At 40.0% G+C, this 22,500-nt stretch overlaps 1 protein-coding gene across 1 annotated transcript in view; it reads right to left on the bottom strand.

Annotated features, from left to right (window-relative positions):
• Positions 1–22,500, bottom strand: part of LOC137640145 (glutamate receptor ionotropic, kainate 4-like) — a 425,472-nt gene that overhangs the window by 380,887 nt on the left and 22,085 nt on the right. The gene's annotated exons all lie outside the window — the stretch shown is intronic.

Below are 22,500 nucleotides of genomic sequence, written 5' to 3'. Positions count from 1 at the left end.
TTATGACTACTCCCTCTCCCCTCGCTGAACATGACAGGGATATATATATATATATATATATATATATATATATATATATATATATATATATATATATATATATATATATATATATATATATATATATATATATATATATATGTATGTATATATATATATATATGTATGTATATATATATATATATATATATATATATATATATATATATATATATATATATTTACATTTACATTTACATATATATATATATATATATATATATATATATATATATATATATATATATATATATATATATATATATATATATATATATATATATATATATAAGAAATGGAAATAGATATGGGCATGATATATTATGAGAATGACTGATAATAGAAGAACATTATGAATAAGAATATGTGACCCTAGAGATTGTAAAAGAACCTGGGGACGAATAAGAAGACGATGGATTGACGAGCTAAGAAAGACCATAAACCGACACAAATGGAAGAACATGTCAGAGGGCTTTGTTCTTCAGTGGACTGATAATGGCTGATAATGATGGTGATATTACGTAGGTAAATATGTATGTATGTATATAAGTATATAATTTTTGTTAATTCATTGCAGAGTATCCAAATATTTTTGTATGAAAATTCTCACCACTGTAGTATTTATATTATAATGTACTTCCAATATCTAACAAATGTAGCCCTGATAAAGACTCACTTAAAATATGTTGCGAAAAAACTGGAGAAACCAAAAAATGTATGAAGAAAAGTTAATATTTTTTTTTTTCGCAATTTCTAGGGACCCATTCTGCTACTCTTAATGACCATCTACTATCTGTCATTCTCATTATATGTCCTGCCCATGTACATTTTTTTTTCTTACAAGCTGTTAGAATATCCTCCACTTTAGTTGCCTCTGGTATCCATGTTGCTCTTTTTTGTCTCTTAGTATTATTCCCATCATTATTCTTTTTATATCCCTTGGTGTTGGAACTAGCTTATGCTCTAAGGCTTTAGTAAGGCTCTAAGTTTCTGATTAAATACTTGAAAGTGGCATTTTACTTTACATAATCTCATTTCGTTTACCAAAAGCTCTCCATGCCATACTTATCCTTCTTTCAATTTCGGTCTCATGTCCTGGGAAAACACTGTTTTGTACCATGCGTGTTTAATATAAGTCCGTACACAGTGACTCCCCTCCGCAATGGTAATAAAAACTGTTTGAGCTTGCTATCGCATGCTTTATATGATTTGAATTTTGTGTCATTCTGTTTCGCAACTATTTATATATAAGCTCGTTGTCTTGTTGAATAAACTTCACTTGCATTCATTTCGCCTCTCTGACTCTCTGTTAGTGCCTAACAATCAACTCACAATTGGTGACTGCAAGAGGACCAAATGCCTCCCCTCTTCCCATTCACTATTAGGCCCTCTGTTTGACGATGTCACCCACCAACCCTACCACTTCAATCCACGCCACATCCATGAAACTATTACCCTCCACCAGTACAGAGGCATTCGGCTGGTTTCAGCGCATCGAGGTTCAGTTTTGCATCAAGGGCGTTACTCACTCAAGCACTAAAGCACATTATGTCCTAGTGGCAATCCCCAAGGACACTTCCCGGATATCTTGATTGGCTTTGCGACCAAGGGGATGACCCAATAGCGTATGACGCTCTGAAAATATACCTCTTGGAGCAGTGCTCACCATTCCCAGCCGTCCGTATAGCCAAGCTTTTTCACCTCTCTCAGCAACCGTTGGGGGACCAAAAGGCGTTGTTCACCCTCAGGGAAATAACCAGTATGCAACCTGCTGCAGACGGCTCTCGTCGGGAGGGGAACCTACTCCGTGGTCTTCGGGTAGGACACCTACCTGAACCTGTACACAACGCCATCCCTAATCTCAATATTTTGCCCACGAAGGACTTGATAACCTTTGTCGATACCCATATGGATAGCCAATTTATCCCTTTCATGACATCCATCATGAAGACCTGACAAAGAGGACAACAATTCAACATCGACCGAATATGACGTGAATGCAGTAGGACACAAGCGCCCACCCGGTGACATGCAGGAATGGCAACAAATCCCGTCACAACCCACATACCGCCCCTCAAACATTCTCCAACCAACAACTTCTATATCTACTTACTGACGCCCATCGGCCGCAATTAGGCCACTACCAGTCAAGGTTCATGGCTGCTTTGAAGAAATGTGCAAATGGTTTTCAGTGGCCAAGAAACTTGTAAGTAGACCATTGCTTGTGGCATTGGCCTCCCCTATCACTATTTTTCTCTTTAGTTTACACGAACCAGATTTGGGCATGTGGTTTTTGGTAGAGACAGGTGCTTGCCCTTCTCATCTACTAAGGCCACTTTCCATGACACGATGTACTCATTCTATGCCTGGTGACGTCCGCCTGGTAGCTGCAATGGATCTGTGATCAGCACCAACGGGTATGAGACACTCACATTATCATTTGGGATAGCCCAGATATTATTGGAAGTTATTTGTTGCCAACATCACATTGCCAATCCTTGCTGTGAATTTCCTCGCCCATTTCCACCTCCTGGTTGATGTAACTCATCGACAGTTAGTCAACACAGACTCATACCCGTCAACACCTCTTCAACAGGGCCCCTACAACCTCACCTTTCACATCAGTGCAGCCACGGATGCCAAACCCAGGCCCCTCCTTACATTGTACCGGAAGTCTTCCGTCCAGAACTTTGTCCATCAAAGCCTACATCTCTACGCTATGGCTGAATACAACTGCACCCTTCAACACGTCTCTGGAAAAAGGAATCCCATTACCAATGCCCTGTCAAGGTACACATTGGCTGCTATTCATCTTGGATTGGATTACAATGACTTGGCAAAAGCAAAATAAAAGATCTAGAGTACCAAGCATGTAGGACATTCTGCATATCCCTCTGTTGGGAGGATATCCCCTCGACGACTCCAATACCACCTTCCTCTGTGATGTCAATACGGGTTGGCCGCAACCATGGATACCTTCCCCAATGCGCCAACAGTTGTTTGATTTCATCCATGGCCTCTCCCATACCTCACGCTAATCTACTGCACAGCTACTAAATATGAAGTTCATTAAGCACAGTATTACTGAGGATGCTAAGGATTGAATCCATGCCTGTACTTCATGACAAGCTTCAAAACTACATCGGCACTTGCATTCAGGAGTGGGCACCTTTCCTCAACATCAGCATCATTTTGCCCACATGCACGTCGATGAAGTAGGTCCCCTATTCCCATGACACTGTTTTCAACCACTCAACTCATTGGCCTGAAGCCATCCCCATGCAAACTGCAATGTTTGCCTCGTGTAAATTTACCTTACTTTCAAGGTGTATAACGATATTTGGAATCCCTGAGCATATTACTTCTGACAAGGGTAACATTTTCACTTCTCAATTGCGGACATCATTAGTGAATCTCCTGGGCATGACCCTACATCAGAGCACTACCTACAATCCTGCAGCCAAGGGAATGCTAGAAAGTTTTCATAGCAACCCAAAGCAGCTTTGATGCCCCGCTGCAATGACCCCAGCTGGTTTACTTCAGCTCCCCAGGCAGTTGAAATGGTGTATGGCAGCCTGTCAGTCGTCCCTGTCGCTTTTTTTTCTCCATCCAAAACCTCCGCAGACAATCTCCAGGGCCTACTGCACGTTGTGGGCAAATTTACTCCCTACAGCCAGACTTACAAGGCCCCAGCAAAGCAACACATACCGACAGATTTGGACACAGTAAAGCACGTTTTCCTTCTCACCAACACTGTTAAGCAACCTCTAAACTCCCCTTACATGGGCCATTTCCTTGTGATCCGTTGCACACCGAAGGCTTTCTTCATCAACATTCGTGGCAAAGAAGACTGGGTCTCCATTGATTGCCTAAAACCTTCATATCTCCTACAAGATGATCTGCTGGCACCCTTTTTGTGGGAGCGAGTCATGTACCGCATGTATTTCATACTCTCGTACAATATAACATTATTACTTTTTTTATGTCTCACTCTCCTCCGTACTGATAATGGAAACCTGTTTAAGATTGCTATCGCATGTTTTATACTATTTGAATTTTGTGTCATTGTTGCTCTCCACTATCTGTATAAAAGCTTGTTGACTGGTTGAATGAACTTCATTTGCATTCATCTCGCCTGTTAGTACCTAATAGCCACCTCGTACAGTTTGTCCTAAGTACTTATTTCATTATCAATCTCTAGAGGTTTGTCCTTAGCCCTTATTTCTTGTCTCTCTGCATGAATCCTGAACATTATCTTAGTTTTACTCATTTTCAGTGTTAGACCTATATTTCTGCTTTCTCTTATCAAATCTTCCATCATCCTTTGCAATTTTTCCCATGATCCACTAAATAAAACTATGTCATCTGCAAATCTTAAGTTTTTAAGGTATTCTCCATTACTGTTAATTCCTACTTTTTCCCAATCTAAATTCTTAAAAATTTCTAATCACGCTGTGAATAATTTACAAGAGATGAGTCTCCCATGTCTAACACCTTTCTCAATCAGAATTTTCTTACTATAATATGTAGTTTTAGGATTGCTGTACTTCCCATATAGATATCTTCAAGTGTTCTTACATAGAATTACTCTATTTCTAGTCTTGGAACGGCTTTCATTATTGCTGAAGTTTTGATAGAATCAAAAGCCTTCTCATACGCTACAAATACCATACATGGTGGTTTGTCATACTCTTGATTTTTTCATTAGCTGGTTAAATACACAGATATGGTCAGTTGTTGAATACCTGCTTCTAAAGCCTGCCTTCTCTCTTTGTTAATTAAGTCTATGTTTGTTTATATTTTGCCAAATATTATCTTTATAAATATTTCATATATTACTGAGAGTAAACTTATTAGTCGGTAATATTTCCGGGTTTTCTTTGTTTCCCTTTTTGTGAATTAGTATAAGAATGAAGTTTATCCAAGCTGTAGGTAAAGAGCATTCTTGCAAATATTTCATGTAAAGTACAGCTTGTTTTATTACCATGAAATCTCTATTTATAGTAGTTTTGATAGAATCAAAAGCTTTTTCATAGGCTATAAATGCCATAAATAGTGATTAGTCATACTTTGTTGAGATTTCCATTAGCTGGTTAATTATATGGATATGGTCTGTTGTTGAATACCCTCTTCTAAAGCCTGCCAGCTTTCTTGATTGGTTAAAGTCCAGCTGTCTTTCTATTCAGCCTAATATCATCTTTGTAGATATTTTAAACATTACTAAGATTAAACCTATTGGGCAGTAATTTTTTAAGTGTTTTGTGTCTCTCTTTTTGTGAATTAATTTAATGATAAAAGTTTTTCAAAGCCGTAGGTATAGAGAATTCTTGCAGATATTCTTTAAAAAAGTCAGTTTATGAAATCTGCTCCATCTACTTTAAAATCAAATGTCAGGCCATGTTTTCCTACTTTTTGCCTCTGTTCATGTCTTCAAATGTTTTCTTTACTTCTACTGTTTCATTTGGTATCGGTTCAAGCGTTTCATCATGTCTATTGGCAAAGTTATTTCATATATCACTATTGAGTAGCATTATCTAGGAATCCTCTGCAATTTTTATCACTCCATCTCTATTGTTGATAATAAGAATAACAGAATAGGTCCTAGAGATTACTAAAGAAGCAGATGAAGAAAGTTAAGAGGATTAATTGATGAACTAATAAAATTTCCAGATATAAAATGACATAGAAAGACTATAAACACACGGAATTGGAAGGATATGTCTCAGGCCTTTGTTCTACAGTGGACTAGTAATGGCTGATGATGATGATAATGATGATGATATATACATACATACTTACATGCATACACACATGCATATATATATATATATATATATATATATATATATATATATATATATATATTATATATATACATATGTGTGTATTTTATTCATTATTTAGTTTAACCATGTGTAATGCTGTTATCATAGAAATTTTCTCTATTTTGGATTAGTAAATTCCGTTAAGAAGGGCCTCAACAGGGTAAATAGCCCAGTGAGGAGAGGAAACAAGGAAAAATAAAATATTTTAAAAACATTTACAACATTAAAATAAAAATAAGATAACTTCAACAAAACAAGAGGAAGAGAAATTAGATAGATTAGTGTTCCCGAGTGTACCCTCAAGCAAGAGAACTCTAACCCAAGACAGTGAAAGAGCATAGTACAAAGGCTATGGCACTACCCCAGGTGCACATGAGTTTTCAGAAGTGAACACGTTCCCTTGTTTGAATGAATACTTTTACTCAAGTTCTTAATATTCTATTCTTCCTATATCCTAAATTCTATATAAGCATTGCTGGTATCCAAATGGAATTTTGTACTATTTGTGACTTAAGACAACGAACATGTAAAAATCCCCATACTGAATGCCATTTTGAAAATAGCCGTGAGTAAAGGACAGCAGTCAAAAATCGGTAATGATAATATCATCATCACCATCAATAGTCTCGCTTCATGCTACATCCGAGATATTACCATAAGAATGCAAATACCATTTTCCCAACAGAATAAAAGTAAATGAACGACTAAATTCGCACTAAAGTAATGATAATAATAAGGATGTGCTGAAACTTAAATAAGTGCACTCTCAAACAGAAAGTTAAATAAGTGCAGTGCAGACAACGAGAGAGAGAGAGAGAGAGAGAGAGAGAGAGAGAGAGAGAGAGAGAGAGAGAGAGAGAGAGATCGGCCTCGTATTTATTTTATATTCCGAAAATGTGACCAACAAAGTAAAGTGCAGAGAGAGAGAGAGAGAGAGAGAGAGAGAGAGAGAGATTAGCCAATATTTGTTCTATATCATTGCCGAAAATGTGACCAACAAAAAAAAGTGCTGAGAGAGAGAGAGAGAGAGAGAGAGAGAGAGAGAGAGAGAGAGAGAGAGGAGAGAGAGAGAGAGAGAGAGAGATTAGCCAATATATGTTCTATATCATTGCCGAAAATGTGACCACCAAAAAAAGTGCTGAGAGAGAGAGAGAGAGAGAGAGGAGAGAGAGAGAGAGAGAGAGAGAGAGAGAGAGAGAGAGAGAGAGAGAGAGAGAGAGAATTAGCCAATATTTGTTCTATATCATTGCCGAAAAATGTGACCACCAAAAAAGTGCTGAGAGACAGCGAGAGAGAGAGAGAGAGAGAGAGAGAGAGAGAGAGAGAGAGAGAGAGAGAGAGAGAGATTAGCCAGTATTTGTTCTATATCATTGCCGAAAATATGACCACCAAAAAAAGTGCTGAGAGAGAGAGAGAGAGAGAGAGAGAGAGAGGAGAGAGAGAGAGAGAGAGAGAGAGAGAGAGGAGAGAGAGATTAGCCAGTATTTGTTCTATATCATTGCCGAGAATATGACCACCAAAGAAAGTGCTGAGAGAGAGAGAGAGAGAGAGAGAGAGAGAGAGAGAGAGAGAGAGATTAGCCAATATTTGTTCTATATCATTGCCGAAAAATGTGACCACCAAAAAAAAGTGCTGAGAGAGAGAGAGAGAGAGAGAGAGAGAGAGAGAGAGAGAGAGAGAGAGATTAGCCAATATTTGTTTTATATCATTGCCGAAAATGTGACCAACAAAAAAAAAGTGCTGAGAGAGAGAGAGAGAGAGAGAGAGAGAGAGAGAGAGAGAGAGAGAGAGAGAGAGAGAGAGAGAGAGAGAGAGAGATTAGCCAGTACTTGTTCTATATCATTGCCGAAAATGTGACCACCAAAAAAAAGTGCTGAGAGAGAGAGAGAGAGAGAGAGAGAGAGAGAGAGAGAGAGAGAGAGAGAGAGAGAGAGAGAGGAGAGAGAGAGAGAGATTAACCAGTACTTGTTCTATATCATTGCCGAAAATTAGACCACCAAAAAAAAGTGCTGAGAGAGAGAGAGAGAGAGAGAGAGAGAGAGAGGAGAGAGAGAGAGAGAGAGAGAGAGAGATCGACTTACGACAAATTTATTTCGTTGTTTTAGGCTACCACGAAGAATTGTGATCTGGAAATGGTTAAAATATCAGGCAAAGGCATCGTTAGCAAGTCGATAGCCATCTCAGATGCAGTGAAATTTGAGCAAGTGCGTTTATCTGCCGCGTGGTATTTCAGAGAACTGACAGGAGTAGCAATTACCGGAGGTAATCCAAGAGGAAATGTTTAGCATAAAACGCCAAAAGTAAGTTTATTGTCACTAGCTTTTCGCCTCTCGCGTTGTGATTATCCTCATTATGTTGTGGGAGCGGAATATTCTCTCAGTGAAATCCCTAAATGAAAAAAGGTGTTGGTAGAATTACATCCTTTTTTTCTATATTGAATCTGTATAAAGTACACTGTTTTGAAAAAGAAGAAAAATAAAAATAAATGATTTAAGTACAGATAAAAAGAAAATAATAATTTTAATCGGAAATTCTTCGTAAAAATATACATTTCGCAGTCGTATTTCTGTAATACAGGCAACCGAAATTATTACCCTACTTTGTTATTATCTTTTACAGTTTGCTGCCGTAATATCCCTCCTTTACTTCAGTAAAATCGTTTTTTAAAACGGCAAATGCCTGGCAACAATTAATCCAAGATTTATACCCGTTTTTCCGGCAATCTATTTTTAATGTAGATTTTTTGGGGAAAAACATATGATCAAACTGGTCGAAAGATATCTAGCTCAACATTTCCAAGCATAATTTTTTTTTCCAGGGTTTCATAAAAGGAATACTTCTATCACTAAACCTTCCATCTTTTTCTCCTCTATTGACTCGGTAGATTTTTTTAAAACAAAACAAAAAACAATCAAATTGATCGAGAGATCTGCTTCAACATTTTCAAGTATATATTCTAAGATTCTATAAAAGGATAATTATTATTACTAGTCCTGCTGTATTTTGTTGAGGTGTATATCAATGCGATATCTAGAGTAATGTTTAGTTTTTTTTTTTTTTTTTTTTTTTTTTTTTTTTTCTTTTTTTTTTTTTTTTGAAAAATCAAAATATTCTTAAGACCCATTTCTTAATTATGATGATTTCATTGATATCAAGGTAAACCTTGATTAAAGGTTAAAGGTGTCTAGTATCAATTCAAGTCTCATCATAGTAGATTCTCACCAGAAGGTTAGCCGTGCAAGCCCAACCCCGCCCCTGAGGTGCCCTACCACGACAGAATCCTCGCCAGTAAACAGTTTAAACTCACGGTCCCGGGTAGGGATCGATCTTCCACGATGCGAATGCAAAGCAAACATGCTACCAATGTACTAGAGGCTATATAATTTTAGTACATATTTTGGTACATATCAGTGTAGTCTATCGCTGACACAGGAAAGTAGAAATACATGCGAAAACATAGACAATTGTGGAGAAAAACAAGGATGAGAAAGAAAACCTTAAGAGAAAGAACCAAGAAGAAAGGAAATAAACATTCAACTTGGTAGTTTCACAACATCAAAGGAGCTAGTTTGGGAGTAAACAATTGATCGGAGGAGGATCCCGAAGACATAACGCAACTGGCTGTACTAACACAAGGGTCTGTGCTTTATGTATTGCACAAGAATTGTGACTGAAGATGGCGAATGCGGTATGCTATGAAAAAAAAAAAAAAAAAAAAAAAAAAAAAAAATGAACAGTTTGGGATTTTAATATTGAGCAGTGGGTTCGTAACTGTTTTTATGACTGACAGCTTGATTTTTTCCCATTACGTGTACTGAGCTGTCTCATTTTCCGGTGATTACTAGATCTTTATATAGCTTTCTTTGCATCATGAATGTTGACAGATGATAACGAATTTAAGCCCACACACTGGTTTTGAGTGAAGGTTAGTCAGTGAAAGAACTCTTTCTATCAGAACTTCTTGGGTATCTAAAAAAAAAAAATAGATAACATTAGATACCTGTTATCTATGTGTTGATTATGTTTTTGCATTTGATGTTCGGGAGCGGTATCCTTTGATTAATTTACTTCGGCAACTGCTAGCATTAGAAGTACCCACAACAGTTGTTGTATCTCTAAAACATCTTCCTCCAGTAAATCAACCCATTTTTCTCAGTTTCTCACCTAGATGCATTCTTGATGATATAAGTTCTTTTCATAAGTTTTGGAGAACTGTTAATGTTCTCCATTTTATAAGTGTGCTTATGGTACCCTGCTGATTACCATCCATTTTTTATAGCTCCCATATCATCTAAAGATTTTGCATGTCTACACAAAATCTCTAAATTGATATGATTAAGGTCATCATCTGTTCGCTAGTTCGCAGTCTGCCTTTCACAATTGCCTTGGAACATGTGATGCCCTTTTTACAATTTCCAATGTTTCAAAGGAATCCCTTGATCGTGGCCAGGAAGTTCGTATGATTGGCCTGGATTTTGGTGTTGCCCTTGACCGTGTTGATCACGACGCCCTTCTCTTCGAATTTAAACAGACAGGAGTTAGCCGGTCTTTTCTCTATATTATTATTGAATTTTAAAGAAATAGACTGAAAATAGTTGTTGTCGATGGTTTTCAGTAGGATAATTTTCACAGCTCATTACTTTTCATACTATATACGCAAGATATGTGATTTGACTTGAAAAATAAACTTGTTGCAAATGCAGATGATGCTAATCTCTTTGCATTAGCTCAATTTCCTGTATGAAAACCAGTGGTTGCTGAATCCATCTAGCTAAAATTAATGAATAGTGCCAATTATGGGGGGATAAAGATCAACCATAAAACCTCAATAGGAATAAAAGTACTTCAAGGACAGTGGCACCTTAACATCCAGATATTTGGATCGACAATTAGAACTCTTACTGGATCTTGATGCCTATTGAGGTGAAGCTCCTTAATTGTCTTTAATTTTTTGCAAGTTAGCAAGAGGTTCGTTTTGCACTTGTTCGGGGAATGGTAATGTTATTCCATTGGGTAAATGACTTTGTGGTAGCTTTAGTACTGCTAATTACTGCCCCGTTTCTATTACGGCAAAACATCTAAATTGGTATGCCGAAGGTAAGAATATGTTCCGTAGATTACAGTTTGTCTTTCGCAAAGCCCTTGGAGCATGTGATATCCTTTCAATTTCCAATGCCGTACAGAAATCCATTGTTTGTTGTCAGGATGTTTGCATGATTATCTTGGATTTTAGAGCTGCATTTGACTGTAGTAATCATGAGGCCCTTGGTTTAAAATTTGGGAGTGGATGGGTAATATCTTAGCCTCATTAATTGAATTTTTGAGTAATAAATTACAAAGAGCAGTTATTGATGGACACCATAGTGAGTATAGGAATACGATATCATCGTCTTCAGGGTAGTGTTCTTGGCCCATTCTATTTCATAACATATGCACATGTGGTTTGGCCTAGAAAACAAGCTCGTTGCATAAGTCCTTCTCCTGAATATAAATCTGGGGTTCCTGGATCCTTTAGTTAGTGCATGGTGCAGATTATGGGGCATGAAGTTGAACCCAAACAAATATTAACATATGATTGAAAGCAAGCCAAGGACAGTGGCTCTTCACTGTCCATATATCTCCATGCTTAATGTGTCTCTAACTATGAAATTCCCTTAAAACTTTAGGCGTCATTCTTGAGTGTAAATTTGCTTCTGCGAAACATTCATTCTGGTCCTTCAAATGTACAAAATAGGATTATTGAGAAAGTGTCTTAGGATTCTCGGTAATCAATTTATCCCTAGGAAATGTTTTAATTTTTTAATTGCACCTTGTTTCAAGTATTGTTCTCCTGACTGGTCTTCAGCTGCAAATTCTCACTCTTAATTTGTTGGACAAAATGTTATTGTCTATTAAATTTTTTATTCCAGATCTTGATGTTGATCACTATCACCGTCGTTCAGTTAGCTCCTTGTGCATGTTGCCATTTTTTTTTTCCATAGATCTGATTATCCTGAGATCTTTCCAGATTGTATCATCCTATACATAATACTGGGTAAGAGGCTAATTCTAACAGTCTTGCCTTCTCCTTCATAATCAGTATTTTAGAAGTTTATTTCAGCTGTAGTCAAATTGTGGAATGACCTTCGAAACCTGATGGTTGAATCGGTAGAACTTCAGAAACTAACTTGCAAGGAATGTCTTTATGTTGAACAGGTTGACATAAGTCTCTCTCCATAGTTTAAATATGAACGATCTATGTAATGTTGTTATTGATCTCAAGCTTTCTTATATCTTTTATTCATCACTTCTCACATAACGTTTAACTATTTTTTTTCTCACTGGGCTATTTTCCATGTAGGAGCCCTAGTATTAGTAACATCTTACCTTTCCAACGAGGGTTGTAGCTTCGATAGTAATAGTAGTAGTAGTAGTAGTAGTATGAGTAGTAGTAGTAGTAAATAATCCAGCCTCTCCCGTGCAGGAAAGTCTAAAGACAACTAATGCGGTATATCGGTTCCAATGGCCCGGTTGAGGATGCACCAACAGCTATGTCGTAATGATCCCCATGAGGCTCTCAAAACACCTCTCTTGTCACATACAGTAAGGTGCCATTGAAGCCAACAAACCCATAATAGTCCCAATTCACCAGAACACATCATGAAAAATACTGATATCATTAGCAGTGCCGCTAACAACAAGAGGACTAGAATTCTAGAGACCCTACTGATGCTATTCTCAACACGACATAGGAAATGTCTCTCCTAAATACATGCTGATGGAATACCACTGCCCCATCCCCAGGCCCCCTACTACGATAAGCCATATCAATCAAGACCACACCAGCAACGGAAGTACCGATGTGTGGATTATCGGTTTGCCCGAAGTTGAGAGTCTTCCAGCCAGTGCCATGGCCAATCAGTGAGCAGATTTCTCTAAATCAGAATCTCACACACAAGAATCATTCATGACCCGATCACATCGTCCAGTACTCAGCCTAAATTGCATCTCCCATCACAGCTACTACCTTTGGTCTCGGGGTATACCCAGCCAATGAGAATTCGACGTCGGAATGAGACTGTACCAACAGTGTGTCACACGATCGTACATGATTCATTTTGTATATATTATGCTTGTATCTTCGCTCTTCCCTCGCACTAAAAAGAACCAGAATAAACATGTCTGCGTTTCCCCTATGTAACATTGTCTGTCTTTTGAACATGAAATTTCCTGTTGCCTTGAGGTTTTGTATATAAAGGAGAGTGTTCTATGATAAATTAACTCAGTTGCTTTCATACTGCCTTTGAGTTCACAACCTTCTCTCGGCCCGTCACATTGGTGACCCAGGAAGTTGACTCGCTCCCACCGCCTTCCACCCCCACCCGCCTCGCCCCTCCATCGTTGGTACTATGGCAGACTCCACAGAAGTTGGCGCTGCGGCTGCCCCATTGAAACTTTCATCGTTCGCCAGCGGAGAGGCGTTTGCTTAGTTTCAGCACGCAGAAGTCCAGTTTCGCATCAAGGGCATGACTCGCTCAACCACCAAAGCAGATTATGTTCTCACGTCAATACCCGAGGACACCTTCCCGGAAATATCCGACTGACTTTGTAAACAAGGAGACACCCCAATAGCGTATAACGCCCTCAAAACATACCTTCTGCAGCAGTACTCGCCGTCGCCAGCCGCAAAGCTTTTTCAGCTCTCGCAACTACCGTTGGGGGACCAAAGGGCTTCGCTTGCCCTCTGAGAAATGACCAGTATCGCTTGCCTTCAACCTGCCACAGACGGCTCTCCTAGTGAGGTGAACCTACTGCGTGCCCTTTGGATACGCCGTTTACCCGGACCTACACACGCTGCCATACCCGATGTCGATAGTTTACCTATAAAGGACTTGATGACCAAAGCCGACGCCCTCATGGACAGTCACTTCAAGACCTCCATCAACGCCTCCACCCCTGACGAAGAGGATGCCTATTCAACGTCAACCGAAGCTGACATGAATGCCGTAAGACATACACGCCTACCCCGTGACGTGCCGAAGCAGCGACAAAGCCGCCCACAACCCACCAATCGCTCGCGCCCCAACCAACGACTTCTACAGCCATTTACTACCTCCCATCCGCCGCAGTTTTGCTACTACTACTTCAGATTCGGGGCAACCGCAAAGAAATGTACCGAGGATTGTCAGTGGCCAAAAAACGTGTAAGTAGGCCATCGCTCGTGGCGGTGGCCTCCCATGTTTCTAATCTTTTCTTTTTACATGATGCAGGGACGGGCGTGGGATTTTTGGTAGACACGGGTGCTTGTCGTTCTCTTTTGCCAAGGAAACTCTTCAAGACACGACGTAGTCTGCCTACATCTGCCGACGTCCGCTTGGTAGCTGCCAACGGATCTGCGATACTCACCTATGGTTACGAGAGCCTCACATTATCGTTCGAAAACGGTAAATTCAATTGGAAGTTTCTCGTTGGAGATGTCACATTGCCAATCCTCGGTGGGGATTTCCTCTCTCATTTCCACCTTCTGGCCGATGTCGCCCACCGACGATTGGTCAATGCAGACTTGTACTTGTCGGCACCTCTTCAACCCGCCCCCTCTAACCTCGCTCTCTACATTAGCACAGCCACGGATGCCTACGCTCACCTCCTCATGTCGTACCCGGAAGTTTTCTGTCCAGAACTTCGCCAAACGCCCACGGTTCCTGCCAAGCACGGTATTTATAACAATATCAAGATGACGGGACCCCCAGTCTTCGCAAAATTCAGATGTCTGGCACCGGAACGATTGGCAACCGCCAAGCAGACGTTTGCCGAAATGGAGGAAATGGGCCTTTGCCAAAAGGCCTCCAGCCCATGGTCGTCACCCTTATACGTCGTTCTGAAGAAAGACGGCTCCCTCCGTCTGTGCGGGGAAAACAGGCGCCTGAACATGCAAACAGAACCGGATCACTACCCTCTCCCAAACATTACTGACATGAACTCCTACCTGCACAAAGCGAAGGTTTTCTCTACACTCGACCTCCTGAAGGGGTATTATCAGGTGCCTATCAACCCAGAAGACATCCCCAAGACTGTCATCACCACTACGTTTGGTACATACACCTTCAATTACTCCTGTTTTGGCCTTTGTAATGCTGGGGCCACGTTTCAACGTCTCATGGATGGCATCTTAGGGGACCTCCGTTTCAGTGTATGTTATGTGGACGACATACTTGTGTTCTCTTCCTCAAAAGAAGAACACCTCCATCACCTGCGCATCATGCTCGACCGCCTGCCACAAAATGGCCTTGTAGTCCAATACGACAAGTGTACCTTTAGAACCAACAAAGTGTCATTCTTAGGGCACTGCATCACTCCTGAAGGAGTCCATCCCCTCCCTGAGAAGGTAGCAGCCGTTCAGAACTTCCCCGCGCCCTCGACCGTCAAAGCTCTGCAGGAAGTCTTGGGCATGATTAACTATTATCACCGTTTTCTGCCAGCCATTGCCGCCACTCTTCCTCCCCTCTACGCCTGCCTCAAGGGCAAGCCAAAGGACCTGAAGTGGGGTCCCCTTCAAGAAGCAGCCTTTTGCAATGCAAAGAAGGCCCTATCAACTGCTGCGGCTCTCACTTTTCCTATCCCACATGCCCCTCTCCTTCTCTCCACCGATGCCAGCGACGTCGCTATTGGTGCAGTACTCGAGAAGGTGGTCAACGGCTCGCCCTGCCCATTGGCCTTCTTCAGCAGAAAACTATCCAAGGCAAAATCGGGTTATTCTACCTTCGATCAAGAATTGCTGGCGGTGCACTTGGCTGTCCGTCACTTTCGCCATTTCATAGAAGGTACGCCCTTCATCATTCGCACAGACCACATGCCTCTGGTACACGCTTTTACTCGACAGTCTGATGCCTGATCCGCCCGGCAACGCCGACATATCTTCGCCGTGGCTGAATACAATTGCACCCTTCAATATGCCCCTGGGAAAATAAATCCCGTTGCCGATGCCCTGTCAAGAAACACGTTGGCTGCCGTTCAATTGGGATTGGATTACAACGCCCTGGCTGCAGCCAAACGACAGGATCCAGAGTATCAAGCATGTAGGACATCCTGCACGTCCCTCCGTTGGGAAGACTTCCCCCTCGAAGACTCCAACACCACCCTCCTCTGTGACGTCAGTACTGGTAGACCGCGACCTTGGATTCCTGCTCCCATGCGCCAGCAGGAGTTTGATTTAATTCACGGCCTTTCACATCCCTCGTGCCGTTCTACTGCACAGCTGCTGAAGGCAAAGTTCATTTGGCACGGCATTTCTAAGGATGCTAAGGATTGGGTCCGCGCCTGTTCTTCTTGCCAAACTTCCAAAGTACATTGACACACGGATTCGGGAGTGGGCACCTTTCCTCAAGCTCAGCATCGTTTCGCACACATTCACGTCGACGTTGTAGGCCCCCTACCCACATCACAAGGACATCGTTACCTGTTTACCATCATCGACCGCTCCACTCGTTGGCCTGAAGCCATTCCCATGGAAACTGCAACGTCCGCCTCATGTACATCTGCCTTACTCTCTGGATGGATTGCTAGATTTGGTATCCCTGAGCATATTACTTCTGACAGGGGAACCACTTTCACCTCTCAATTGTGGACATCATTAGTGAATCTCCTGGGCATCACCCTACATCAGACAAAGGCCTACAACCCCGCTGCCAATGGAATGGTTGAACGTTTTCATCGCACCCTCAAAGCAGCTTTGATATCCCGCTGCAAGGATTGCAACTGGTTTACTCAGCTTCCCTGGGTCCTCCTGGGACTAAGGACCACTCCTAAAGACGCCCTTGACGTCACGGCAGCTGAAATGGTGCATGGCGACCCGTTGGTCGTTCCTGCCGAATTTTTTCCTTCTACAACCTCCTCCGACGATCTCCAGCGCATATGTCACATCGTGGAAAAAGTTACTCCATGCCGCCAGAATTACAAGCCCCCAGCGAAGCATCACACACCAACAGACTTGCACTCTGCAACGCACGTTTTCCTGCGCAACGACACTAGCAAACCACCGCTAACGCCCCCTTACACGGGCCCTGTCCTTGTGATCCGCCGCAGTCCGAAAGCATTCCTACTAAACATTCGTGGCAAAGAAGACTGAGTCTCCATTAATCGTCTAAAACCTGCTTATCTTCTGCCAGATGACCCACCTACATTTCGCCTCTCTAGATCAGGGCGCCCTATTTAACATGTTCAGTATGTCATTTTTAGAGGGGACCCATGTACCAACCGTGTGTCACACGATCATACATAATTCATTTTGTATATATTATGCTTGTATCTTCGCTCTTCCCAGAATAAACATGTCTGCGTTTCCCCTATGTAACATTGTCTGTCTTTCGAACATGAAATTCCCTGTTGCCTTGAGGTTTTGTATATAAAGGAGTGTGTTCTATAATAAATTAACTCAGTTGCTTTCATACTGCCTTTGAGTTCACAACCTTCTTTCGGCCCGTCACAAGACCTACTCAAATTCATATAAATAAAGTCATGAACCCCTCATTCATTGCTCAGCTCAGCTCCTTAGGAGGAGAGACTAATCAGCTTAGCTTTCTCCCACATTTTCTCACCCATCTTAGCTGGCATAAATTTTACTGGTTGAAATTCTCAGTATAACTCCTGTGCTTTTCTCCATGAATCTCTACTGATTTCATCTGTAACGCATGTTACACACAAGAAAGGGCACCGTGCCCTTACCTATGTTCATTAATCAAGTTAACCAAAGATGTATGCCAAAAATGCTTCAAATATTTCTGCTGGCAAAATGTTAGGGCAAAACAATTATGAAGCAATCAACAACAACAAAATAACCAACCACTTAATCATCTTCAGATATCATGGAAGTAACCAACTCCATGACACATACTGCATTTTAAAAACTAGCTAAGCGAGGAAGCCTTCGATGAGAGAGGTATTCAGACAAGCAAACGTTGCCATGCAACCCATGCAAGCAAGAGAAACACTTGCTGAGAGTCAAGCCCTGCCTTCCTTAAAACTACTTGCTGTACATAAACTCCCCTCCTCCTGTGGACCAGATCCTTCTACACCATCCAGCATCAAACCCCACTGCCATGAAGACGGAAGAACTCATCACTGAGGCCCAGACTCACTCCGAAGAGTCTTCCAAGACTGAGACAGAGATCAACAATGCCACAATTTCCAGCTCTCCTCCTCCATACCAACCTGGAGCCGAGAACACTGAAATAGTACTTCTGCCAAAGTTCGAGCTCCTACCCACAGAGATCACCCCCTCATATGCAGTAGTTGCTGCCCTTGCAACTTCAAAACCCAAATCCACATCACTGGGACACCTAACAGCAAAGGGGAAATTATCCTCACCCCCAAAGCTTGAGGCAGCACCAGTTGCCAGCAGACAGAATCCTCCCTGATTCTCCTTGATCCAGCCAAGCAGCAAAGGAAAATAGTCATTTCCTACTATCTGGCCACCATGCCTCTAGCCTTCCTCACTGCTCTCCAAAACAAGACTAGTGTGGAATGTTGCAAAGACAGACTTGCAGCTCCTTCAAACCCCTTTCTACCTTCTCTTGACCTTGAAATATGGGGTACCTTCCCCATTTGAAGACTACACGCCTTAATCTCTTCGGTGCTACCATTGCCAGCGCTTGAGGATCCCTACAGTTGGTCGCATCATCTAGGGCTTCTGCAGTCAAAAACATCCGACGCAAGTTTGTATTGACGCCTGCAAGGCGGGCAAGGCTACCCTTACGAGATGCCACACCTGAGAGGGTAGACGGTATCTAGAGCGTTTGAAGAGGATTGTGCTTACGGAATATACCCCACTGGCTAATACACCTCAATAACTGTCCCAGCTCCAGCCACCACCTAAACCACAGAGGATTCCTTACCACCTATCCTCCACAGCTCATGATCCTATCATTCCTACTCTACTGCATTGTAATTGTTCAGTGGCCACTTTCCTCTTAGTAGGGGTAGAAGAGACGCTTTATTTATGGTACACAGCTCTTCTAGAAGAGGGACACTCCCAAATCAAACCATTGTTCTCTAGTCTTGGGTAGTGCCATAGTCTCTCTACCATGGTCTTCCACTGTCTTAGGCTAGTATTCTCTTGCTTGAGGGTATACTTGGGCACACTATTATATATCATTTCTCTTCCTCTTGTTTTGTGAAAGATTTATAGTTTATATATAAAATATTTTTTAATGCTGTTACTGTTCTTAAAACACCTTATTTTTCCTTGTTTCCGTTCCTCAATGGGCTATTTTCCCTTTTGGGGTCACTGGGCTTATAGTGTCCTGTAGCTTAGCAAGTAATAATAATAATAATAATAATAATAATAATAATAATAATAATAATACCTCCAAATGATTCTACCCTTTCCTAATCTATCCCACAACCTACCCAACCAATAACAACCTTACCCCTTGAAGATCTGGTAACTGGATCCAGCCTACTTTATGTACCTGGTACTGTATAAGATAATTATGACCAACTTAACTTTATCCCTGACCTACCAAGGACATCACTCAGTGTTATACTCGTTGGTCTGAGCATTGACACTACATAAAGCTCTTTGGGCTGAGCATTTAAAATCCACATCTATCCTTTAGGAAGAACAAAATAACAAAATTAACACCACTGAGGTAGCTATTATCTTCAATCAAAACAATATGCATATGTATATGTATATGTATATATATATATATATATATGTATGTATATGTATGAATATATATATATATATATATATGTATATAGTATATATATATATATATATATATGTGTGTGTGTGTGTGTGTGTGTGTTTATGTGTGTGTGCGTAAAAATCACAGGGAAACGTGAAGCTCAGATGCAGCAGAACCACAGGAAAAGGAAAATAAGAAATATAAGTCCTGACTAGTTTTGTGATAATTCTTCAGAGGACTGATATATATAGGCTACTGTATATATATATATATATATATACTGTATATATATATATATATATATATATACATATATATATATATATATATATACATATATATATATATACATATATATATATATATATATAGCAAATGCCGCCGTTTCTAGTCTACTACTATTTTGTGTATGTGTGTGTGTGTGCGTGTGTGTGTGTATGTGTGAGTGCGTGGGTGTATGTGTGCGAAGAGAGAGAGAGAGAGAGAGAGAGAGAGAGAGAGAGAGAGAGAAATTTACCCACATATCAGTACATGCTATTAAAAATCATTGATAGCTACCCCCTAAGAAACGAAAGTAAAAGTACAAAACACTTTATTATGACATAACTTCGTGTACATCTCAATATGGTATGCAAAGCGAAGCTAATGTAGCCAATAGTACACTTGATTTCAAGAGGCCCTCCCTCTGTTTATGTCTTGGCCTGCTATTGGCTGCTGTGGAGGAAGTTAAAACTCATATTGATCAATAGAAACGTCACCGTGGGTAAGAGTTTATCCCTTTACCGTCATTGGCTAGGCTATAATACATATTAGATAGGAATCTCTCTCTCTCTCTCTCTCTCTCTCTCTCTCTCTCTCTCTCTCTCTCAAACCAACTTTCAAAGGCAAATACTTTTTTATATCTATATGTATACTAATATGTTTATTCTTATAATGAAATGTCTAAAAACTAAGTATTATATAAACGAAAAAGAATTTTTTCGTATTATTTTTTCAAGTAGTTTTATGAACATATTTATCATTTAGTTACTATCGTACTGTACAAGAAGTCACGGGGGAAAATCCCGAAACCTTTCACATTAGTTACCCTATAAATAATATCGTTTTCTATGAAAGCAATATGTCGATTTTATAGAAAATGGAATACCATATTTATGTTTGTAAACAAAAGTATTATTCACATAGACTAATGTATATGAAAAACAAACCCATATACACAATATACATATATATATATATATATATATATACATATATATATATATATATATATATATGTATATATATATATATATATATATGTATATATATATATATATATATATATGTGTGTGTGTGTGTGTGTGTGTCGGTGTATGGACAGGAGTCATGGTATAAAAATGATACAATATCTAACAGATTTTGTATATTTGAGAAGAAATGGCAGGGCATAATTAGAAAGGAAACTATAAGAGAGATTACTCGAGTGCCATTTGTGGATGAGATCATGGTAACGGGTATATGGAGATGGTTTGGGCATACTCGTCATATTCCACAAGAGTTAGAAGACCCAGGCCTATATAGCTGAGGACTATGAAACGTTAAGTAGGAGATGATCAAATGGAGAAGTGTTGATTTAAAAGCTCAAGATAGAGACGACTGGCAAAATCTAACAGAGGCCCTTTGCATCAATAGGCGTAGATGATGATGATGATCATCATCATCATCAGAATAGAGAAATTTAGGAATTGATAATAATGGGGAACACCTAAACAGCTTAAGACTTGCAGATGACATTCTATTTAGTGAATCATATTTTGAATTGCAAAAGATGATAGAAGATTGGGTAGTGTATAGGTATCTGGAAAACCAATTTTGTCCACCAAAATACTCGCCCACTTGACACGTAGTTCTTGCAAGATCAGAGGAGCAATAAAATAATGTATAATTTCAAGCGTAGCGAGCCACGGTGGAGTAAAGAGCAGTAAATGATTAATTAGCGCTAGTTTATTAACCAGCATACTCGTATACAATAAACTATAGGCGAGGACAAACATGGATAGGAAGGATTCTCGTTTTTTATGCGAGCAGCAGGCCTGGTAACCCAACAATCTGCGTATGTGCCAATATTTGAATAGAGAAAGCAGAAATGTAAGAATGAAAATGAATATGAGTAAAGCTAAGACAATATTTAATGAAAATGTAGACATCAAATAAGATTTATAAACGAACCTCTAAAGATTGTTAATGGATATACATAATAAAAATAGAGAGTTCTCTAAGTGTTTCCCAAGGACATGAAACCAAATTTACAGAAGGAAAACCATGGGATGGAGAGCTTTTGGTAAGCAAAATAAGCTTTGCCTGGAGATTGTAGTAAGATCATCATATGCTCCAAGGCCTTTGCGAAAGCAAAATTACAAAATAGGGAGCAGATTATTACCCTCACATACCTTAATTATGTTTTGTGACTACATTCAAAACTTAAGATATTAAGAGAGTTGGGAAAATTGGTCAGTAATCAGCGGGGCTAAGGGTACCAAAAATATTTACCTAAAGAAATAACATTACCAATTCTCCAACTATTGCAAAAAGAGCCTCATCTTGCAGAGAGAGAGAGAGAGAAAAAAAAAAGGAAAAATGTCATTTGAGTCATCAGATTCATAAGTAACATGGACCAATAAGTTTGTTTTAATTTCATGGGACCAAAAAGCTACACTAGTAAGATTAGCCTCAGGAGAACAGGAATGCGGAAGATTGAGTTTCTCCTGGTTCTGATTACTCTTAAATACATCAGCTAAGTGGGTTGCCTTTTCCTTAGGACAGTGGGTGACAGAGCCATCTGGTTTAAGTAAAGGAGGAACTGACAAGTCTATACCAAAGAGAGCAGATTTAACGGTAGCCCACCATTTATATTCCCGAGTTGTACCAGAAAGTTTCGTTTTTGGTCAAATTGTATTCCTTTTTAGTAGAAGCATAATCTCTCTGAG

This window comes from Palaemon carinicauda, chromosome 1, assembly GCF_036898095.1.
Source record: "Palaemon carinicauda isolate YSFRI2023 chromosome 1, ASM3689809v2, whole genome shotgun sequence".
In the NCBI taxonomy this organism is placed as follows: Eukaryota; Metazoa; Arthropoda; class Malacostraca; order Decapoda; family Palaemonidae; genus Palaemon; species Palaemon carinicauda.
Note: the sequence above shows the minus strand (reverse complement) of the source record. Positions and strands in the feature narration are given on the sequence as shown.